General features: G+C 36.2%; 2 long non-coding RNA genes across 4 annotated transcripts in view; one reads left to right on the top strand and one right to left on the bottom strand.

Moving 5' to 3' along the window:
- The window catches only part of LOC102153396, a 153,004-nt gene that overhangs the window by 33,591 nt on the left and 96,063 nt on the right, over positions 1–23,350 (top strand). The window contains exon 2 of one of the 3 annotated variants that reach the window (XR_005361141.1): positions 682–837. The exons of the other annotated variants lie outside the window; for them this stretch is intronic. This is a non-coding gene — a long non-coding RNA (uncharacterized LOC102153396). The remainder of the gene's footprint in view (positions 1–681; positions 838–23,350) is intronic. 3 annotated transcript variants of the gene reach the window in all.
- On the bottom strand, positions 10,129–22,457 carry LOC111096368. Its single transcript, XR_005361143.1, has 4 exons — positions 22,326–22,457; positions 18,595–18,679; positions 14,458–14,551; positions 10,129–10,737 (listed from the first exon to the last, which is right to left on the bottom strand). It is a non-coding gene; the product is annotated as an uncharacterized LOC111096368 (long non-coding RNA).

Genomic DNA, 23,350 nt, shown 5'->3' with positions numbered 1-23,350 from the left:
TCCCATATATTCATCCATTTTGTTTCTTAAATGCCACATATGAGGCAATATGAAATCATAAGGTATTTGTTTTTCTCTGACATTTCTCTTAACATAATTTACTCTAGCTCCATCCATGTCATTGAAAATGGCAAGCATTCACTCTTTGTTTTTTAAGATTTTATTTATTCATTCATGAGAGATACAGAGAGAGAGGCAGAGTCATAGGCAGAGACAGAAGCAGGCTCCCCTCAGGATCCCAGGATCATGACCTGAGCGAAAGGCATATGTTCAACCACTGAGCCACCCAGGTGCCCCAAGAGTTCTTTCTTTTTGATGGCTGAGAAATATTCAATTCCATTCTCTCTCTATATATATATATGAATATATATGGAATTTCATATATATATGAAATGGAATGGATATATACATATATATGTATATATATGTGTATATATATGTATATATATATCCTCTTCTTTATACATTAGTTCATAATTATTGCATAGAAACACAACTGATTTTTGTGTATTGTGTTTTCTGCAATTTTTCTTAATTTCTTTAATTAATTAATTAGTTTCTAACAGATTTTGGTGGAGTCATTAGGGTTTCCTATATATAATAGCATATTACCTGCAAATAGAAACAGTTTTACTTCTTCCTTTCTGATTTGGATGCTTTTCATTTCTTTTTCCTGTCTAGCTGCTCGGGCTAGGACTTCCAGTACTATTTTGAATAAAAGTGGTTGGAATGGGCATCCTTGTCTTCTTCCTTATATCAGAGGAAAATCTTCCAGCTTTTCAACATAAAATGTGATCTTAGCTGTGAACTTGTATATATGGCCTTGACTATATTGAGGTATGTTCCCTCTACACCCACTCTGTTGAGAGTTTTTACTTTGAATGAATATTCGATTTTGCCAAATACTTTTTCTGTATGAACATTGAGATGTTCATATGATCTTTATCCTTCATTTTGTTAATGGGATGTACACATTGATTGATTTGAGGATGTTGAACTAACCTTGCATCCCTGGAAACCCACTTGATTATGGTTTATGATCCTTTAATGTATTCTTTAATTCAGTTTGCTAATGTTTTACTGAGGGTTTTTTTTTTTTTTTTTTTGGCTTGTTTGTTGTTGTTGTTGTTGTTGTTTTACCTTTATGTTTATCAGGGATATTGGTCTATAATAGTCTTTTCTTGTTGTATCCTTGTATGGTTTTGTTATCAGGGTAATGCTGGCCTGATAAAATGAGTTTGGAAATGTTTCTTCCTCCTCCCTCCTCAATTTTTGGGAAGAGTTTGAGAAATATTAGTATTAATTATTCTATAATGTTTGGTAGAATTCATAAGTAAAACCATCTAGTTCTAGAATTCTGGAATTTTCTTTGTTGTGAGCTTTATGATGATTGATTCAATGTTCTTACTGGTAAGGTAACTCTTACATCATTCTTTTGAGTAGTATTTTCAGAGTATATATATTCCCATCCTTTTACTTTTAGCCTATCTCTATCTCCATCTCTATTTCTATATTTAAAGTGGATTTCTTGTAGACGGCACATAGCTGGATCCTTTTTTAAAAAAAAAAATCCAATCTGACATCTATGTCTTCAATTTTAGTGTTCAGATCATTACATTTAATGTAATTATTAATACTACTTGATTTATATCTACCATCCTACTATTTATTTTGTATTTATCTCATCTAATTTCTCTCCTTTTTCTTTTAAAAAAATATTGTTTAATCTCCACTAATTGGCTGGTTTAATATTACTTTCTTTAGCTGTTGCATTAAGTTTTTTAGGATATATGTTTAACTTATCATAGTCTGCATTCAAATTATACAAAAACATTCCTCCCTATCTTTTATACTCTTATTGTCATACATTTTAATTCTATATGTTTTATAAACTACATTATAATAAATATAAACAGAAATAATTATCTTTTAAAGAGATTAAAAGTGAGATAAATGTGTCTTTTATATTTGTCCATATATTTGCCATTTCTGGCACTCATCATTTCTTGATGTAGGTCCAAATTTCTATCTGATACCATTTTTCTCTGGCTAAAGAATTTCTTTTACATTTAGTTTTGTATTGTCCTACTAGTGATTAATTCTCTCAGCTTTTGTTCATTTGAAGAAGTCTGTGTTTCATTTTTAAAATATATTTTTTTGCTGAGGTTAAAATTGTAGGTTGACAGTTTCTTTCAATACTTTAAAGTGGTCTTTTTATTGTCTTCTGGTTTGAATGGCTTCTGATAAGAAATTGGCTCTTTCTCTTTGTTCTGAATACAATGTATCTTTTTCCACTGGGCATTTAAGATTTTCTTTTTATCACTAGTTTTCAGCAGTTTGTGATTTACTTTAGTTTGTTTTTTTTTTTTTTTTTTTTTTTTTACTTTAGTTTGATTTTATGTTTCTTTTACTTGAATTTATTGATATTCTTGGATTAGTTTATAGTTTCATCGTCTGGGTGCATTTCAGGCTTTATTTCTTCAAATATTTTTGTGTCCCAGACCTTCCTTCTAGGATTCTGATTATACACATAGGTTAGATTGCTTGCTATTGTCCCACCGGTTACTGATGCTCTTTTTGTTTGTTTGTTTAGGTTTGTTTTTTCTTGAATGGACTTTATTTTTTAGGGCAGTTTTAGGCTCATAGCAAAATTGAGTGGAAGATGGAGAGATTTTCCAAATACCTCATGTCCTCACCTGTGGATACCCTCCCCATTATGAACATCCCCCACTAGAGTGGTACATTTGTTATATAATCAGTGAACCTGTATTGACACATCATTATCACTCAGCGTCCATAGTTTACATGAGGGTTCATTCTTGGCGTTCTACAATGTTTCGGTTTGGACAAATGTATAATGACATATATCACCGTTTAGATTCATTGCCCTAAGAATCCTCTGAGCTCTCCCTATTCATCCCTCCCTAAACCTAACTCCTGGCAACTAGGTTTTTTATAGTCTCCATAGTATTGCCTTTTCTGGAATGTCATATAGTTGGAATCACACATTATGTAGTTTCAGATGGGCTTCTTTCACTTAGTAATCTGCATTTAAGTTCCTTCCATGTTTTTTCATGGCTTGACAGCTCATACCTTTTAAGTGCTGAAAAATGTATCAGTTTATTCATCCATTCACCTACTAAAGCACATCTTATTTCCAAGTTTTGGCAATTATGAATAAAGCTGCAGTATTCATTAGTGGGCAGGATTTTTTATAGACCTAAGTTTTCATCCCATTGGGTAAATACCAAGGAGCATAATTGCTGGTCATATGTTTAGTTTTGTAAGAAACCTTCAAACTGTCTTTCAAAGTGGCTGTATCACTTTGCATATCTACCAGCAATAAATGAGAATTCCTGTTGCTCCACTTCCTCACCAGCATTTGGTATTGTCGGTGTTCTGTATTTCAGACATTCTCATAGATATGTATCTCATTGTTATTGTAATTTGCATTTTCCTAATAACATATCATGGGGAACATTTTTTCTCACATGTTTATTTGATATCTTATTTAGCAAGGTGTCTATTTAGATCTTTGACCAATTTTTAAATTGGGTTGTGTTCTTATTATTTTTAAGAGTTTTTTGAAAAAAAAAGAGTTTTTTGTACATTTTAGGTAACAGTCTTCCATCTGATATGTCTTTGTAAGTATTTTCTCCTAGTCTGTTGCTATGTTTCTGTATATATTTATAACTGATTTATTTTTCTACTGAGTATGGGTAATAATATCTCACTCCTTTGCATGCTTAATACATTTGCAGGAGCTAGATGTTGTGAATTTTACTATTGAGTACTGGGTTTTATGCTTGGTTACTGGGTTTTGTTGCATTTCTTTAGAGTATTGGACTTGTTTCAGTGTGCAGCTAAATAAATTGGCTTGGCCTTCAAGCCTTGTTATTGTAGACCTCTACTTTGGAAATAATTTGGCACTACTACAAATTTATGAAAATTCTTTCAGAGATCACAATCCTGCACTACGTTTTATGCAATATCTGAAAGCCACATTTTATATATCTTGCCTTGATTTTTGGCTGTCTGCAGTGGGAAGGCATAATCTTTCATGGGTGGAGTTAGAGATCCTATTATTTATTATTGTTAGAAGAAAAACTTCTTTTAGTTTACAACTCACTATTAAACTTGATATTAATAATGTTCTAAATTTTTTCAATGTTTATTTTATTTATTTATTTTTAAAGATTTTATTTATTTATTCATAGAGATGCAGAGAGAGAGAGAGAGAGAGGCAGAGACACAGGCAGAGGGAGAAGCAGGCTCCATGCAGAGAGCCTGACGTGGGACTCGATCCCGGGTCTCCAGGATCACGCCCTGGGCTGCCGGTGGTGCTAAACCGCTGCACCACCGGGGCTGCCCTATTTTATTTATTTATTTGAGAGAGAGAGAGCAGAGTAAGGGGCAGAGGGAGAGGATCTCAATCAGACTCTGCACTGAGCCCAATGTGGGGCTCAATCCCACAACCCTGAGATCATTACCAGAGCTGAAATCAAGAGTCAGATGCTTAACGAACTTAGTCACCCAGGCACCCCTGTTCTTGTAAATTTTTAATATTGTTGTCTAATGTGAGAACACTTCTCTCAATTGTCTTTTGGCCTTAGCTACATACTTTCAGTACCAGGCATCATCAGATAGATTCATACCATAGTAGGACCTCTGGACTCATCACTGTATCATGGTTATGGATGAATCATTCACAGTGCGATAGGAGTATTGTTAAAAGCCAGTTCTGGGGCAGCCCCAGTGGCCCAGCGGTTTAGTACTGCCTTCAGCCCAGGGTGTGATCCTGGAGACTCAGGATCAAGTCTCACACCAGGCTCCCTGCATGGAGCCTGCTTCTCCCTCTGCCTGTGTCTCTGCCTCTCTCTCTGTCTGTGTCTGTCATGAATAAATAAATAAAATCTTAAAAAAAAAAAGCCAGTTCTGAACTTGCTTGGCTACTTATAATCTACTTATCCATAAAACTCTGCAGACCACATATGCCTATCCCACTAAATCCAAGCTACACATATCCCTAATCTAGTCTCCTCCCAGCTGGATCCCAAGGAACATGTGGCTACTCTGACACCTAACATGAGGAAAGGTGATGCAGAAGTCATAATAAAAAGAAATGCTGGTCTTAACCAATTATAGTTAATGTATTTTACTTCAAAAATTGTACAAAAGTATGTGATTGTTAGTCATTGCTGGAGACCCTCTCAGTGCCTCAGAAGGGGACTGTGCAAAGGAGCCTTGGAGCTTGTGCTTTCTTAGCTTCACAGTAATCAGTCTCTGATTTTACCACCAGTGTTTTAAATGTGTGATCATTCCATATCACAGGTAGACCATGAGATTTTGGAATTATTCATTCAGAAGTATAATCTTGAACAGGAAAAAAAATATTCTTTTTTTAGGTACTAAAAATATGAGTCAAGAAACATACTTTTGGTGTGACTCCTACCTCATAGTTACCTGATGCTGCCAAAACTAAGTTTCCCCAGACCCAGAGGAAAAAAATGGATTTACTAAAGATTTGGGTTGAGGAAAAAAATCTAACCTTTTTGTGATACAGAATCTTAATGATTACAAAACAAAAACATGTAAGCAAAAGTCTAGGTTCAAAATGGTAAGTATTGTTCTTACTTTTATATTTAGTAAATGGTATAGTTCTCATATGTTTGTTGTCTCATCTGTTTCCTCCAGTTGATCACTTAGAAATAATGAGGCTATAAATTTGACTTTCACAACTAGATTTGTTGCAATGTAGCTCAACAGTAATTGGGCTTTTATTAGTTTTTATTGCAAGTATTCTATTTTTAATAACATTGACACAAACTATAAATATTTTTCTCTTTTAGAAAATATTGAGAATGTCTTTTCATAAGGAAATGACTTCTTTTTAAAAAAAAACTTTATCAATATACTGACAGTCTTCAGATGTGGTAAAGCTAAGTTCCTCATAAAGAACAAAAGGAATTCTTTTGTACACTATATAGCAACACCCAGACTGTAGTAATGTCTGCCTGCTGTTAGGAAGTTTAGAATTCTTTTCCTGTTTTGAATGTTCATTCCTGTTTTGAATTGTTGATTAAGAGAACAGATTTATTGACAGACTTTTTCTTCTGGATTTTGGGTAACCAATGTTGGTTGGCTGTCTGCTGTAAGCGTAAGGGTGGAGGGTACAAATGAGCTAGTGACACCTTTGAGAATAATAATTAAATACATGAAAAGATAAAATGCTGAGGTAGAGTTCAGAAAATGTCTCCAAGGCCTCAAGTAAAGACTCTAGAATTTAAGTTGGAGTTTGACAGTTGAATAGAATTTAAAGAAGGACATTCCATGAGGTAAGCAAAAACATTTAGTAAGTGTAAGGTAACAAGTAGGAATATGCAAGTCTCATTTAATTTTATTTAACTTAACCACGTTTATCAAAAGTTTATTCTCTCCTGAGAATAAATAATAATAATAATAATTTTACTAATTAAACAATACAAGTATTGTTTACTAATACAACAATACAAAGATAAATGAAGACTAGTCTTTACCCTCACAGAATCTGGAATACAGAGAATGACATGGACATAACTACTATTAGAAAATGGATTTCTGTGAATAAAATTTATATTCTAACATTTATTTATTTATTTATTTATTTATTTATTTATTTATTTATTTTTAAAGATTTTATTTATTTATTCATGAGAGACACAGACTGAGAGAGAGGCAGAGACACAGGCAGGAGGAGAAACAGGCTCCATGCAGGGAGCCCAATGCGGGACTTGATCCCTGGCCTCCAGGATCACACCCTGGGCCGAAGGCGGCGCTAAACCGCTGAGCCACCTGGGTTGCCATATAACTTTTGTTTAAATGCCTGAGCAGCAGTCCTGGGAGCAGAAAGATCTGTTTAAAATTTAGCTGTGCCTCTTTCTAGCTATGTAACCCTATGCCCATTTGAGTCTTAATTTAATGCATGTCTGTGTTCCATTGATTTGGCAAGTGTAATTGGAAGTTCTCCACCAGCAATCTCATTCCCAGCAGGTCAGAGAGCATTTCACTACCATCAGTATTATCAGATTACTGGAGCCTAGGCTAGCTTTCCTACTATAGGCTTCAGATTTTGTGCTCCATAAATTATTATGAGATCATACTAACCCAATACCAGATTATTGGATTCCAATAATTGGATTCTTGCTGTCTATAGGCATTGCTGTTCATGCCTCACCAGCTGAATTAAATTCCATTGGTTTACCTCATCTCAGAGCCACACCCATACTTTCTATTCAGGCTACATATAAGATCCAATTAGTCAATTCTGAATCCACAAATTCAGGGGGTTACCATATTTGTAGTCCCTAGTTATTAGCACAGTATAAGTTATTGTACTCTACACAGTAGAGTTAATGCTACAGATACAGTTTTTGATAGTTTCATCAAATCCATTCACCCAATAAATATTTATAGGGTGCCTTCTATGTGTAAGGCACACTTCTTTCTAATCACCAAGAATATAGTCAAAATACCTAGCTTTGCAGAGTTTACATTTTACTAGGAAAGACAGACCAAAAGAAAAAAAGTAATAGATATTATGTTACATGGTGGCAAATATTATGAAGAAATTAAAGTAGGGTATAAGGGGATTAGAAGTGCTTCAGAGTGGAGAGGACAGGCCTGCTGTTTAAGATTTGGTGTCAAAGAAGACCTCTCTGAAAAGGTGACATTTGAGCAAAGACCTATAGGAAGGAGAAAGTGAACTTTCAAGGTATGTGAGGAAGAGCTGTCCAGGCAGAGGGAGAAGCAAGTGCCAAGGTCCTGAGGCAAAATTACTTGGATATCAAGGAATAGCAAGAAATTAGTCTGGTAAGAGCACTTGGAAAAGGGGGAGTGGTTTGAGGTAAAGTTGGAAAGGAGGGGGCAGCGTGACAGATCTTAAAAGGTCTTATATGTTAAAGTAGGGATTTGGAGGATTTACTCTGAGTGAAATGCCTTTGGAAACAAAGGTTTGAATTTTTAAATTCAAATATCTTCAGACCAAATTGCCACAAGACTTGTGTCATATAATTAAGAAGAAAAATTCTAATTTGAAGTATTTTTTGAATTTAGGTGGATCATCCTATAATTCAATGTTGGGAAAGACTTGCCAGGTAACATGGCCACATCTCTAGCTGCCAAACTTCTTAGAGCAGCTTGTACATTTTTCTGATTTCCACCTTTCACTTCTTTAAAATACTTGGCTGAATTTTTTAGCAAATCAGGACTGATACTTTTGTAAACCTATGTTATATATTGATAGTTTTAAAGTAGAAGAAAGCTTGTTTTATTAGCTAGAATATTTTAGTTAACTCTAGTCATTTATTCAACAAAAATTTACTTTTTTCCTGCTGTGTTCCAGAAATTGTGCTAGGTATTGGGAATACAAAAATATGTAAAAGCTCTTTCCTCAAAAAGCTCATAGCCAAATAGGTAAAGTAGATTCACAAATGAACGATTGCAATATGGCAAGTGGCAAGTGTCTAGAACTAGTTCTTAGTGAGTGTTCTTAGATACTTGTTAAATGGCTGATGGTAACTCTGTCTAAAGTTAGGGAAGAATCAGTCCATTCGGATTCACCCATCGGCTCCATGTTCTCTGCGCAGCATCTAGCATATAGTAGGTGCTCAGTGAAAAAATTATTGAATGAATGAGTGAATGAATGAATGAGGAGATAGTTGAGTAGAGACTGAGAAAGGAATAAGATTTTTCTGGGAGGCAGATGTATATTGCTGGCAAAAAGAACAATGTGTGCAAAAGGTATGGAGTTATGGAAAATCATGATTCCATCCCAGTAATAATTTTAGATTTCCATTTAAGATATCCTGCCAAGTCCATACTTGAGACATAATTATTAATACAAATGCCTCTTTTCAGTGTATTTCTTATGAGTCATAACTTCCTAAACATTATTGATATATATTTGTATATATTGGCCAGATGAAGTATCTATATTTTTAGTACAAAAACTTCTGTGTTGCCCAACTTCTTTTTTAAAAAGTAAATATACAAGCAAGAACAACTCTGAAATCAGAACAAATGGTATTATCCTTTCAATAAAAAAGATTAATTCACCTGGGCAACTTAGTAGGAAAAAATGTACAGATTTTGCTATACAATAAAATGTACCATTTTGTCCATCCGTTGTACAGTTAAACCTTCATCAAGGTATAACAAGCCCTGGAAATGGTTTCAATTGAATGACAAAAGAAATGGAATAAAATTCATTCAGAACTGGTTCACACCACCTCTCCTGCATGTACTATTAACTGCTAAGATCAAGTCACAAAACATTATTTTGAGGAGAAAGGGTTTAGTGAACCCTAGAAATTGGGTTTGATTTATGCCAGAAAATCTGCCTTTTCACTGCTTGAGATTCTATGGAAGAAAGCCACAGTCTTTTACCAAATGGTTTCTAGGGAAACCCCTTATAGCACTGCATCTGAAAACAATTTGGTTGTTAATGAGAAATGGTTCTCACGATGGTGGGAAAGTGTTGACTGAAAGAAGAGACTTGTAGATTTGGCAGTCAGTCTGTAGAAAGTGTTTACTGTTCTGTAGTTGCGTTCCTGAAATTTCTACAGAGATCAAGCATTTGCAGGTCCTATTTCACAGTTACCCTTGCTGCTTTGTAAATATATTTTTTAAAGAGGCAATAGAAAATGTTTGTGCTAAAAATGTAGATGCTTGAAATTGTGAATATATTCAAATTTCCTTCCAGAATCTGCAGTCCATGGAATTTTCCAATCTTTTGGAATTCCAACAGGCTAGAATTCATATTATTAACATTGAATCAAAACTATGTAAAATTAATTTGCATAAAAGTTTTCTAAAAATCCTAAAATATAGTAGGATATTTATATATTCTTTAAATCTGTTTTTGAAATATATTCTGTAAGGTCTCATAAGTTGTATTTATTTTATTTCTTTTAAGTTCTTCAAAAGAAAGCAACTAATTGGAACATTTTAACTATAATCCTTTTATAATAATTTCAAGATTAAATATTAATATCTAATGAAGCACTAAAACTTGTAGTTAAAAAATATACAGATATACATAAAACATATATAAAAAATGCAGATATACACTAATTCCTCTAAGTGGGCCCTTTGAAGTCAGATTGGAAATAAACATACTTCTATTTTCTCGATAACCCCTAAGTCAAAAGGAGAAATTCATACAAAAATTTTAGATAGGTTTTCATCTGTAGCATGATTCAGAAACATGAATGAGTGTATGACAGGAACCAGAAAAGTGGCCACCAAAAGCTCAGAGGAAGATACTTTGAAATATTTCTTGCCCTGGGAGCATTAAAAATTTTTGAATCTGTAAAATACAATACTTAGTTGTCACTTGAAAGCCTATGGGTGCATCACTTTGCCCACGGCTGCCACCAGTCCATCTGTCCCCCGTATGTTTTCTGTTTTAGACTTTTGTACAAGGCAGAGTTGCCAAGAGTCTTCTTGCTGTCCTCAGTTGTTTTCCTCATTTGACCCCCACCTCCTTTCTCTTTCTTCTCTGGTCTTTGAACTTCCTCCACTTTGGGCAGCTGCTTTCATTTGCAGCTCTGCTTTGGGCAAGGAAAAAAATTCTGCCAATGGAATCAGGAAAAATAAGGAAACAAGGAGGGTTGCAAGTTCTTTGCATGTGTCGTAGCCCTCTGGTGGCCCACTGTGAGGTCTTTCCATTCCTTCAGTAGTAGGCTGCAAAGGGATCTGCTGTTGGAGACAGAAAGTGATCAGAGATTATCCAAGAGATAATCTCATTTTCTCATCTCAGAACCAACAAAATGCAGAAGTTGTGTTGAGGGAAGTTGGAAGGCATTATATCTATGTTTACTTACCCATCCATGGTCTGAGGGCATAGATTCTCCATTCAGTTTGCCGATATCTATACTACTGCCAATTTTGCCTGATTACAGTAAACATTTATTTATATATTATTTTGGGTCATGACATTTTAAAGGAAAGGAGTGTGACCTTCTTTTCTATTCTCTCTTATTCCATGCAATACAGAAACTCAGAGGGCAGAAACTTCTCTATATAATTTTCTCAGTGCAGGCGATGACAGAAAGCATGTATATGAGAGCATTTCATAAACATTAGTTCATGAAGAGAATGAAAAAACATCTTTTCTAAAACAAAAGAACAGCAAACAAATACTTTATAGTTATTATGCCAATGTACTTGATTTTTTTTAAAGATTTTATTTATTTATTCATGAGAGACTGAGAGACACACAGAGAGAGAGGCAGAGACACAGGCAGAGGGAGAAGCAGGCTCCATGCAGGGAGCCCGACATGGGACTCAATCCCGGGACTCCAGGATCACGCCCTGGGCCGAAGGCAGACGCTCAACAGCTAAGCCACCCAGGGATCCCCCATGTGCTTGATTTTTGAAGCTTAGTGAAAACTTTTTGAGTGCCTAAGAAACAGAAGACATGTTGTTCTTGTCTTTGTTGATAAAACATCAGGTGGGATATGCTCAAAATAGACCTATAGTTTCTGCCTCAGCACATTCAACTTGTTTCTACTTCTTTTCTTCCTCCCTTTCCCACAGTATCCACCACAGCACCACATGATGGCTCCCCACATAAGGCAACAATCTAATTGGGCAGCTGGAGAGCACTGGGTTAGACTCAGAAAAGAATATTTGCCTTTACTTATATAAATATTCTGCTCCTCACACTGACAAATATATAGCTGGGTAAAGAAACTGTCCAAGTGAAATACTTCCTCCCTTTGACCTTGTCTGAGTGCCATTAATTGTTATCATCAGAGCTGAACATGTAAAAAGCAGGAACCACACAAGAGCAGTAAACAAGTACATGTGAAAAACAGTAGTAACTGTATTTGCTGAGTCAAGATCCGAGTAAAGGAGTGGATCACATTTCCCTGTTTTGGAAGAACTTCTGAAAATGGTTATAGTCTCCAGATTAATTCAATTCAAAATATTCTAAGTGCCTATTATATGCTAGACTCTTCTCCTGTAACTGTGAATTCACTGTGAATGCAAAGATAAATGAGATATCCTACTTATGGAGGAGCTCACAGACTAGGCTTGTGACAACCTCTCTTCTCAGATTTTGGAGTGTTTCAGATAGTTTCTCTGGATTTATGTCTTATTGAGCAGGGGTACTCTTATTTATGTAACAAATTTGTAATGAATGCCCTATTTTGTGGTAAAATGCCAGGTCCTTTGGTTCACAATGATGAATAAGGCAAGAGACCCTATCCTCCAGAAGGTCTCAGTGTAGGGGAGGAAAGGAACAGGTCAAGGGGAAATTATAAAACAATATTTTTTATAAAAGAAAATAGTATTCTCTCTGGAACTCTCAATTTCTGAAATTAGTAGATCTTGCCAGTAAAACAAAAACACATGTAAAATGCTTAGTATGGTGCCTGCCAGATTGAAAGCACCCAAAAGATCTTGACTATCTTATCATTATTGTCTTTACTTTTTCTATTTCAGTATTCTTATGCCAATATGGAGCACCACTCTAGCCTTTCTTCCATATGTGACCTCTCTAAATGTCTCACTAATAAAAGTCAATATATTTTCTAGGAGAAAAGCAACAGCTCATGTGGAAGCATACCCCTGTCACTCACCATCATCCCCAGTTCCGAAAGATCACATGTAGTGATAAACACAAAGCTGTATGAAAAATTGTCTATTAGCTAAGAGAAAATGAGAGGCTTTTCATTCTACTTCCACATTTCTATCCATTTTAGCAGCTTTCCCTTTTTGGAAAATGAGTCGCAAATTCTATAATGAGACATTTTAATTAAACAAGGTAGGGTTTAGTAGCATCTGCTCTGAATGACTGATGCTGTTGTAAATATTCAGTTAACTTTTACATCAGGGCTTCTTAACCTTACCACTATTGACATTGTGGGCCAGATAATTCTTTGTTCGGGGGAGGGGCGGGGCTGGAGGGTGTCCTGTGTCCTGTAGGATGCTTGCAGCACCCTTAGCCTCTAGCCTCCAGATAACATCATCCCCACAGTTGTGATAGCCAAAAAATTACTCTAGATGGTGGCAATCATCTCCTGGGGGTAATATCTCCCCTGACTGAGAACCACAGCTCTTGATCACCTGGCTATTGATTTAAGCCTATGGGAGAGTGCCATTTGAACACAGTATGGCTTTTCTTCCAGTAGGTGTAGGTCTTCAGTTGTCTGTGCTCCTTCATTTAATCCTTACCTGGTTTGTGTGAGGTACTGGGAAAACCATGATGAATAAGTTGGATCTTGCCCTGAAATAACTCATAGTCTAGTAATTTGTAAATTAAGTTGATTCTTCAGGTTTATTAAGTGTGACGTGATTCTTAGTAACACTTTGACCCAGTGCCTTGGGTTAGCTAGCTATAATAAGTATTCCAAACTGGGATTATTATGTGATATCAAAATACCTCCAAAGCAGCAGACAATCCGCTATACTTTTCTTTAAAGTTTTCATGGATTATTTTTTTATTCTTGTGCATGGAATAAATTGAAATATGTTGCTTTTACTACTCTCTCTCTTATTTCTTTTTTGTTTAAGTCTTTCTCCTCCAAATTTTTTTTATAAACCCAGCACTTGTGTTAAGGATTTGGGGGAAAATTACAGCACCTGTCCTGATACATAGAGTTCTTTTGTTTGGACAGCTGTCTACACTCTGCACATTTGTACTTCCACATTCATTTTAAAAGAATAATTGTGTGATGAAAAAGATCTTATAATTGTGTAACTGAAGCAAAACTAAGGTGTTTAGCTCACTATCAAGTATGTAAAAAACTATAAAAAGTAACAAATAACTGCAAATTCTATAACTAACCAAATAAAGTGTAGAGCAACACACAGTATAGTATTTCACATTGCATTTGAACTAATAAGATGTTGGACAATACAGTTAAATATAGTTAAAATAGTTACATAATAATAAAAGAACTATTCTCTATTAGTATAGCATCTCCCTGTTGTTTATCTAGTCTTTTTTATATGCCCAAGTGATTTAACTCTTAGTTTATAGAGCTATATTAAGAATTTGATTTTTAGGGTGCCTGGGTGGCTCAGTCAGTTAAGTGGCTGCCTTTGGCTCAGGTCATGATCTCAGGGTCCTGAGAGCGAGCCCCAGGTAGGGCTCCCTGCTCAGCAGGAAGTCTGCTTCTCTCGCTGCCTCACCCTGCTTGTGCTCGCTCTCTCTTTCTCTCAAATAAATAAAATCTTTTTTAAAAAAGAATTTGATTTTTATGTTTTTTTATATGTTACTAGTAAAGAAAGCTCAAGGATATATAGTTGCTTTTAATTTTTGATATTTCCTTTATCACTGAAAGCTTTTCTATGAAGATTTGTATTTTGTAAATCTAACATTATTATACATATGCATGTGCTTACCAAGTGTCAGCATCCATGCTAAGTATTTTACATACAATAATGCATTTAATCTAAGAACCTCACCTAGAATCCGAATCTGAACCCACAGTTGTCTGACATCAGTGTTCTTGTTCTTTAACCATTACACCACATGGCTTCATTCAGCGTTATATGGGCACTAAGAGAAATATATATTTTAACAAAAGAATGAAATTGGACCTTATACAATAATCAACTCAATATGGATTAAAAACTTACATGTAACACCTGAAACCATAAAACATAGGGAAAACTAGAAGAAAACACAGGGGAAAAAGTTTGTTGGCATTGGTCTGGACAATTTTTTTTTTTTTGACATGACAAAGAAAGCATAACAACAAAGGCAAAAATAAACAGTTGGGACTACATCAAACTAAAAATCTTCTGTAAAGCAAGGAAACAATAAAAAAATTAAAAGGCAATCGCCTATGAAAATGGGGGAAAATTTGCAAACCACATATCTAATAAGGGGTTAATAACCTAAATATTGAAGGAACTCATACAACTCAATATAGCAAAAAAAATGAGCAAAGGACCTGAATAGACATTTTCCCAAAGAAGACATACAAATGACTAACAGGTATATGAAGAGGTGCTCAATATCACTACTCATCAAGGCAAAACAAGTCAAAACCACAATGAGATAGCACCTCACAGGTGTTAGGATAACTATTATCAAAAGGACAAGAGATAGGTGTTGGTGAGAATGCGGAGAAAAGGGAGCCTTTGTACACTGTTCATGGGAATGTAAATTGGTGCAGCCACTATGGAAAATGGGATCTTCCTCAAAAAATTAAAAATAGAACAACCAATTGATCCACAATTCCAGTTCTGGGCTTGTATCCAAAGGAAAGGAAATCAGTCTCTCAAAGAGATATCTGCACTCTCACATTCACTGCAGCATTATTCACAATAGCCAAGCTATGGAAACAACCTCAGTGTCCATCAACAGATAAATGGATAATAAAAATATAATATATAACATATATATATACACACAAACATGCATATATTACCTATACAATATATATATAAATATTATTCAGCCATAGAAAAAGAAGGAAAGTCTGCCATTTGCAACAACATGGATAAGCCTGGAGGACATGATGCTAAGTATTTGATGAAAGACAAATACTGTGTGATCTCACAGGTGCCTTTTATTTTATTTTATTTTATTTTATTTTATTTTATTTATTTTATTTTAAGATCTTATTTATTTGTCTGAGAGAATGAGAGAGAAAGAGGCAGAGAGCATGAGTACGGGGAGGGCAGAGGGAGAAGCAAAATCCCTGGTGAGCAAGAATCCCCATGTAGGGCTTGATCTCAGGATCCTAGAATCATGACCTGAGCTGAAAGTAGATGCTTTGACTGACTTGAGCCACCCAGGTGCCCCCACAGGTGCCTTTTAGAATATTCATGAATGATTGTTATAGACAAGCCATTTATAAAAAGTATTTCTTTAAAGTGAATGGCACTTTTCACTTGTAGCCTAATGTCAGGTGTATGTCCAAGACAAAAACTTTTATACTCATTTTCATCCTACAACAGACATTGAGAGATGTTTAGACATTTAGAGCATACCAGGCACTAAGTTTAGCAATGAAGTAATGGTACTGGGATGCCCAGAACAAAAAATACGGTATAAAGGGCTTCTTAAATTAATAGGGCATCTTATGTTCCCAGTATCTGCCTGAAGTGAACTCATCCTGAAAGCTGGCAATGTAACACTTTCCCCAACGTGTGAAACTTCATAGGGAACCACTCTTTCCAAACAAAATAAGAGTCTGAGATGCAAGAAGCGTCTGGGTGGCTCAGTCAGTTAAGTACCTGACTCTTGATTTTGGCTCAGGTCATGACCTCAGGGTCATGGGATTCAACCCTGTGTTGAGTCCCATGTTGGGCTCTGCACTCAGTGGGGAGTCTGCTTAAGGATTCTCTCTCTCCTTCTCCCTTTGCTCCATCCCTTGATCACTATCTCTTATACTAAAATGAATAAATAAATCTTAAAAAGAGTCTGGCATGCAATACTAAACAAACTTCTCTGTTCCTCAGTCTCTCATCAGTAAAATGAGGATGCTCATAATAGCACTATTATTATTTGTACCGCATCCTCTCCTAAGTTCCTCAACTAAGGAACTACTGACTTTTAGATTTAAATATTTATAGATTATTTTAATAGAATATGATTCACTTTTGCCTCTTTTGTGCTCTTTCTCTTTCCTTCTCCTTCTCACACACACACACACACACATGCACACCCACACACAAATTTGCTACATAAATTACCTCTCCAAATGAGCAGCTTGTAATACATGCCCACAACTGTAATTAAAGTTAAATACTATTTTGTCAGGAAACAATCAAAGATTATTACTGTATAGTACTGAATAAGGAAATATATCAAGACAGTTTTCATTATAAAAATATGTTGTTTTAAAATACAATGTATTTGAGAAGGGATCTCAAATTTTCTATTAACTTTAATGTAGCCACATGGCTTATGTAAGTTGTAACAACATGGAAGTCAATAATCTTGAACTATTAATGTATGATTACTTCAGAGCACTGATATGATTTTCATTTAAATAATGTTATATTCTGTACACACTTTCTGTCTTTATATCTACTTAGAGGAGAAAGAGTAGGCTGAGGCAATAGGGAAATTTTTCAAATGAGTTTGGATATCAGAGAAATTTCCCTTTACTCCTTTTACCATAATATATTAGGATAGGTCACTGGAATCTATTTCAAACAAATCAAAAGTCTCCTAGTGTTTTTGAATTGCAAAGACTGAAATGTCTAAATTGTCATCTCAGAGCAGTAAATAACTGAGATAAGTCCCAGCTTTACTGAAGTATCATTGATAAATAAAAACTGTATATATTTGGGTTTGTACAACATGATTTCTTTAAGGTATACAATGTGATGACTTCATGTAATATGCATTGTGAAATTGTTATGGTAATCAAGATAATTAACACATCTATCACCTCACATAGTTACCTTTGTAGGTAATTGCTTAGGATCTACTTAATTAGCAAATCAAACTATACAATGTGGTTTCACAGACTATAATCACCATTATGTACAAATGATCCCCAGAACTCGTTCATTTTATAACTGGAAGTCTGTACCCTTGGGCCAACATCTCTCCATTTCCTCTAGCCCTTGGCAACCACCATTCTACTCTCTGTTTTGTATGAGTTCAACTTTTTTAGTTTTGTCTTGGACATACACCTGACATTAGACTACAAGAACAAAGTGCCATTCACTTTAAAGAAATACTTTTTATAAATGGCTTGTCTGTAACAATCATTTCATGAACATTCTAAAAGACACCTGTGGGGGTGCCTGGGTGGCTCAGTCAGTTAACGCATCTACCTTCAGCTCAGGTCATGATCCTAGGATCCTGAGATCAAGCCCCACATCGGGATTCTTGCTCACCAGGGATTCTGCTTCTCCCTCTGCACTCCTCCTACTCGTGTTCTCTGCCTCTTTCTCTCTCTCATATAAATAAATAAGATCTTAAATAAAATAAAATAAAATAAAATAAAATAAAATAAAATAAAATGAAATAAAATGCACCTGTGACCTGGTCAAGGATTCACTACATTTTCAAAAGTAAATCATTTATTTTCCCATCACAGTCCAGAGCAAATGTGTTATCATATTATACGTCTAACATAGTTATGGCCCCTAAATTATAAGCACGTGTGAGGTGTTGAAACCTCAAGGTTTGGTCCGTTAGGAGCCCTGTCCCCTGAGAACAAAGTGCAGTGAGGACCACCTGCTTTGGAGTCAAACTGACCTGAGGTTGAATCATCACTTTGAGGCATATTAGGCGCATGACCATGGGCATACTATGCAATTACTCAGTTGACTGATCTGAAAATGAGAATAATTATTTCCATCCAAAAGATTGTTTTGTGGATTAAAAAAATGTATATGTACTGGCTAACATAAAATAGATTGTATTAGCACTCTCAGTTGCAGGCATAAAGTAAAAGGGAGGAAAGGAGGGAGGAGAGAGGGAAGGTAGGATAAAGGGAGGAATAGAGAGAGGAAAAAAGAAAACTGGTTAGAATTTTAGAAATTATTTTATTTTTATTTTGTTTTATTACTAAAATATTACTGTTCAACTGTATCCTCAGGACGTGATCTTCTTGCATTTCTCTTGCTTACCTTTCTTGATATTTGCTTTATCATGGAAGAAGTTCTTAATGCTGATTCCTACCAACTCCATATTTACATCTTGTAGGTTTCCACTCTAACAGAAAAAAAAAAGAAAAGCAACTCTTCTCAGAAACACCTAAAAAAAGTCTTGGCCTCATTTTGATTAAATAACATTCACATGTTTCCATCTCTGAAACATTTTTAAGACCAGGGAAATTCAATGTTCTGATCATTCAGATCTAGTTCACATACCCACTTCTTGAATCAGGGACAATTTCAGCAGCATTCAAAGCATAAGGACCAAAAGCACAAGAAGCATGATCTCCCAGAGGAAAGAATAGGAAGTATTATTGGGAGAAAGGAGAATGGATGTTGGATGGCTAAATCAGAAAAATCTCTACCACCTTGGCATTTAATTGACAGTTAACTAAATGGCAATTGTTACTATTATTTTATATATTTTTAAATCACTTACAAAATCCTATTAAGCCCACTATATTTTTACAAATCACTCTATTTAACAACCCTACTCAGAAAGTATATTCAGATTTCCAGTCTAGGATATTGCAATCCATCGCCTTCCCTTGCTTCAAGGTGAGCATAATGAGTAATTCCATGACATATCTATGTGGAATTCTCATTTAATTTTTATGAGCCTCAGTTTTCTTGTCACTTTCTAGGGAGTAACCCAACCAATTTTCTTTCTTTTTTTAAAAAAAGATTTTATTTATTTATTCATGAGACACAAAGAGAGAGAGGCAGAGACACAGGCAGAGGGAGAAGCAGGCTCCATCCAAGGACCCCAACGTGGGACTCGATCTCCGGTCTCCAGGATGACGCCCTGGGCCGAAGGCAGGCACTACACCGCTGAGGCACCCAGGGATACCCCCAACCAATTTTCTTACTTTTTTCCCTTTTTTCTTTTTAAAGATTTTATTTATTTATTTGATAGAGAGAGAAAGAGAGAGAGCAAGTGAATGCAAGCACAAGCAGGGGGAGCAGCAGACAGAAGGAAAGGGAAAAGCAGGCTCCTTGCTGAGCAGGGAGCCCAATGCAGGGCTCGATGTGGGGCTTAATGTGGGGCTCCATCCCAGGACCCCAGGATCATGACCTGAGCCAAAGGCAGACACTTAACCAACTAAGCCACCCAGGCAACACCACTTTTCTTTACTTTTGACCAAGGTATCTGCTCCATGCAGGATATAACAGATTATTGTCTCATAACTTTTCTCCCTTCCTATTATTCCATAATTAAGGATCAGTTACTTTTTTTTAAAGGCTTTTTGAGTTATTTTCAGTTGTTATTTTTAACTGCTATATGTATATATAGATATACCATTCCATTTCTGGTTTCTCTTTTTTTCACTTTAACTCTAGGGGGAAGGATGGGGCACATACAAATATTAATTATGGCTCTGGAGTGGCCCAGGAACTGACGTAAGGTGTATGGACATCTTGTGTGTTGTCACTATGTGGAGAGTTATCCTAAACTTTTGCAAAAAAGGGGGGGGATTGAGAAAGATTGAGTTGAGCTATCTCTCCAATAGATGGATCACGGTATTAAGGAATCCTGAATGCATAGGTAATGCTCAAGAGAAGGGGGTCTGCCAATTACACCCAGAGGCCAAATCACTGCTTCCTTCTGTAAAAATTTTATTAGAACATAGCTCTACCCATTTGTTCAAGTATTATCTGTGGCTGCTTTAGTGTTAAAATGGCAGACTGAATACTTGGGACAGAGAGAGACCCTCTAAGCCTAGGATATTTACTGTCTGGCCCTTGATAGAAAATAGTTTTTCATCCCCTGCTCTAAAGTATGGAAAATATCAGTTTGTGTTCCAAAAGAATTGCTTATTGGACTAGGACTTAGAATACATGACCCAGGCTTCAGAATCATCAGCCAGAGAGATGACTGTTAAGAATTAGGAAAATCAGTTCTCAGGTAAGAAGGGCTATATATGGGGTAGAACCGCAGTCCTGCAGGGCCAGGGTAGACTAGAAGGTAAGGAGGCAGAGGTTACACTGGTATCCAGGACTCATCCTTAACACAGTGGATACTCAATTTGGTTGAGGGACTCCATTGTGGCTAGAATTTGTGCTGAAATATCAGATTTAAGATCTGAGAAAAATGATGTACTTACCTCCACTTCAAAAGTGTGGGGACCATAAATTCAGATTTTCTCCTTGTTGAAGTAATTCAAGCATGGAAAACAGCCTTGGTGGAGAAGTAGGGCCATGGATTGTAACACTTCCTTCCAACCCAGGATTAGGGTTTGGGAGGAGAGAAACACTTTGCTGGGGAGAAAGAAGTTCTGACACTATACACCTTTACTTAGACCCGTGCCTCAGTGAGGTTGAGAGTGGGAAAGCAGTAAAATCTCCCAAGTGCCTATAAGCCAGGGGACTCTGCTTTCTTATATTGCTTAAGATGTGAAAAAGCCATAGCTCCTGAAAAGGAATCCTTCTCTGCTTCATGTCTGTAGCTTACAACATGATATTTGAATCTCTTAGCAGGCTGATCCATTTGGCTAATCCCATAGTCTAAATTAATTGTTCTTTTCTCTGTGTGCTTATTTCATCTAGCATAGTAGTCAGGATACCTTGCCTTATATTACAATTATATGTGTACACATATCCTTCTCCTCAACTGGACATTACTTGAAAGCAAAGACTTAGCTTTGCCCACTTAAACATCCCCTGAATTCTTATTCAGTGAATGCCTATGGACTTAAATAGAATTCAGTTAAATGAGGTATTTTATATCCTGCTAGGGCTATGGTAGATATAGATACAAATGTACTCCTTTGTTATAACCCATTTTTCCCTGTGATGGATATATCAAGTTGCCTGTTATACCTGCCATCTCCTCTAGCTTAATTTGGCTTGTCTAAGTCCCTAACTGATCATAGCTGATTAAATTCCCCAGAGAAAACTCAGCGCTGGAAGGCCTTTTATTTTTATTTTTTTATTTTTTATTTTGGAAGGCCTTTTAGTTCTAAAAAACAGAAAAGTGCTTAAGAGACAGAGACCATCTTTAAAAAGGAGAACTGCTGGAGTCGCTCAGAGATTTGGAGGTACCTCTCCAAAGCAAGCTTCACAGAGGTGAGAAAACCAGGACAATTCTGAGGACTTGAGATCAGGAGCTCAGGAGCCCATTGTCCCAGGCACCTCTACTCAAGATTCAAATTCTTGAGAATATGTTTAAACCAACTTGACTTAAGAGTCCACTAGCATAATTAGGAAACAGGTTCTTTTGTTTTTTTTTAATCAGAAATTGGAAATTAAGAGCTGTGGGAAGAGAGATAACCAAGAGAGGCAAGTGGAACAAAATCAAGTATTAGTATGGGAATCTGTCTAAGATACCAAGATTGTCTCTCAAGAATGTGAATTTAGAGGGTGCTTGGGTGGCTCAGTAAGTTAAGCGTCTGCCTTCAACTCAGGTCATGATCCCATAATCTTGAGGTCCTGGGATCGCCCCATGTCGGGCTCTCTGCTCATTGGGGAGCCTGCTTCTCCCTCTTCTTCTGCCATTCCCCCTGCTTGTGCTTTCTCTCTCCCTCTGTCAAATAAATAAATAAAATCTTTAAGAAAAACAAACAAAAGAATGTGAATTTAGAGACAGCTCCCCACCCCCTCGACAGATGTGCTTACAAGTCATTCTACTTGAGACTGGACCCTTGCTGAGGAAGCAAAGGAAACCAAGGGCACTGACAGAGAAAAGCAAAGAGGACAAGCCTGACCTTGGGGTTCCTGAGGGATGAGTGAGGCAGCTTCGTATCCTGCTGGGTTCTCCTCCTTTTCTTTAGCCTACTAATGTGTGATTATTTTCCTTGCAGCCACTGTGTTCTCAGATATCCCCCCAGTTTATAGACAGGAAGGTTAGTAATGACCTCATATTTTGGAATGCTCAGTTACAGAATAATTGAAATCAGAACTTCCTTATACACCAAAGAGAATAGAAAATCAAAGATAATCTCAGGCAATGAGACATAATGGTGGTAATGAGGATGGTAGTGATTTAAGATCTGTTTAACACTTGCTAAATTCCCTGCACTGCCTGAAGCATTTACACATACGGTCTGGTCTTCCAGTCTTCAGTAATCCTTACCACGGCCCTGAGGGTAGGGAGAATTATTAGTTCCATTTTGCATGGGAGAAAACGAAAATGTAGAGAGACTAAATTGTGAAGCCAGGATTCAGATTCTTTAATTTAATGTGAAAGCCTAACTTCTTGAAAGTGCATATCTCTTCAAAAACTTAAGGAATTATGGAAATTACAGAAAACCTGAGTCTTAGGGGTGCTTTGAAACCTTATAAATACCTCTGGATCAAAAATTTCTCTTTTTTTCCAGATCCTACTCAAGCTCAGAGTTACTATTTAGCCCCTAGTGTCTTCATTAATAGATGTTTCTAGCTGGACTATGAAACAAAGCTTTACATGAACAGTTTCCATAACAGCAGTAATAATAATAACCATTTATTGAGCAATTATAAGGCACCATGAATATGGTGTATGAGCCCTTTATTTTTTAAAAATATTTTATTTATTTATTCATGAAAGACACACAGAGAGAGGCAAAGACACAGGCAGAGGGAGAAGCAGGCTTCATGCAGGGAGCCCAGTGTGGAACTCGATCCTGGGACTCTGGATCACGCCCTGAGCTGAAGGCAGATGCTCAACCGCTGAGCCACCCAGGCGTACCATTATGAGCACTATATACTTTTATCTCATTTTATCCTCTCCACAACTTGGTGAGATAGATTG

This window comes from Canis lupus, chromosome 6 (assembly GCF_011100685.1).
Source record: "Canis lupus familiaris isolate Mischka breed German Shepherd chromosome 6, alternate assembly UU_Cfam_GSD_1.0, whole genome shotgun sequence".
Classification (NCBI taxonomy): Eukaryota; Metazoa; Chordata; class Mammalia; order Carnivora; family Canidae; genus Canis; species Canis lupus.
The sequence above is the reverse complement of the archived record's forward strand: the minus strand, read 5'-3'. Positions and strand labels throughout refer to the sequence as shown.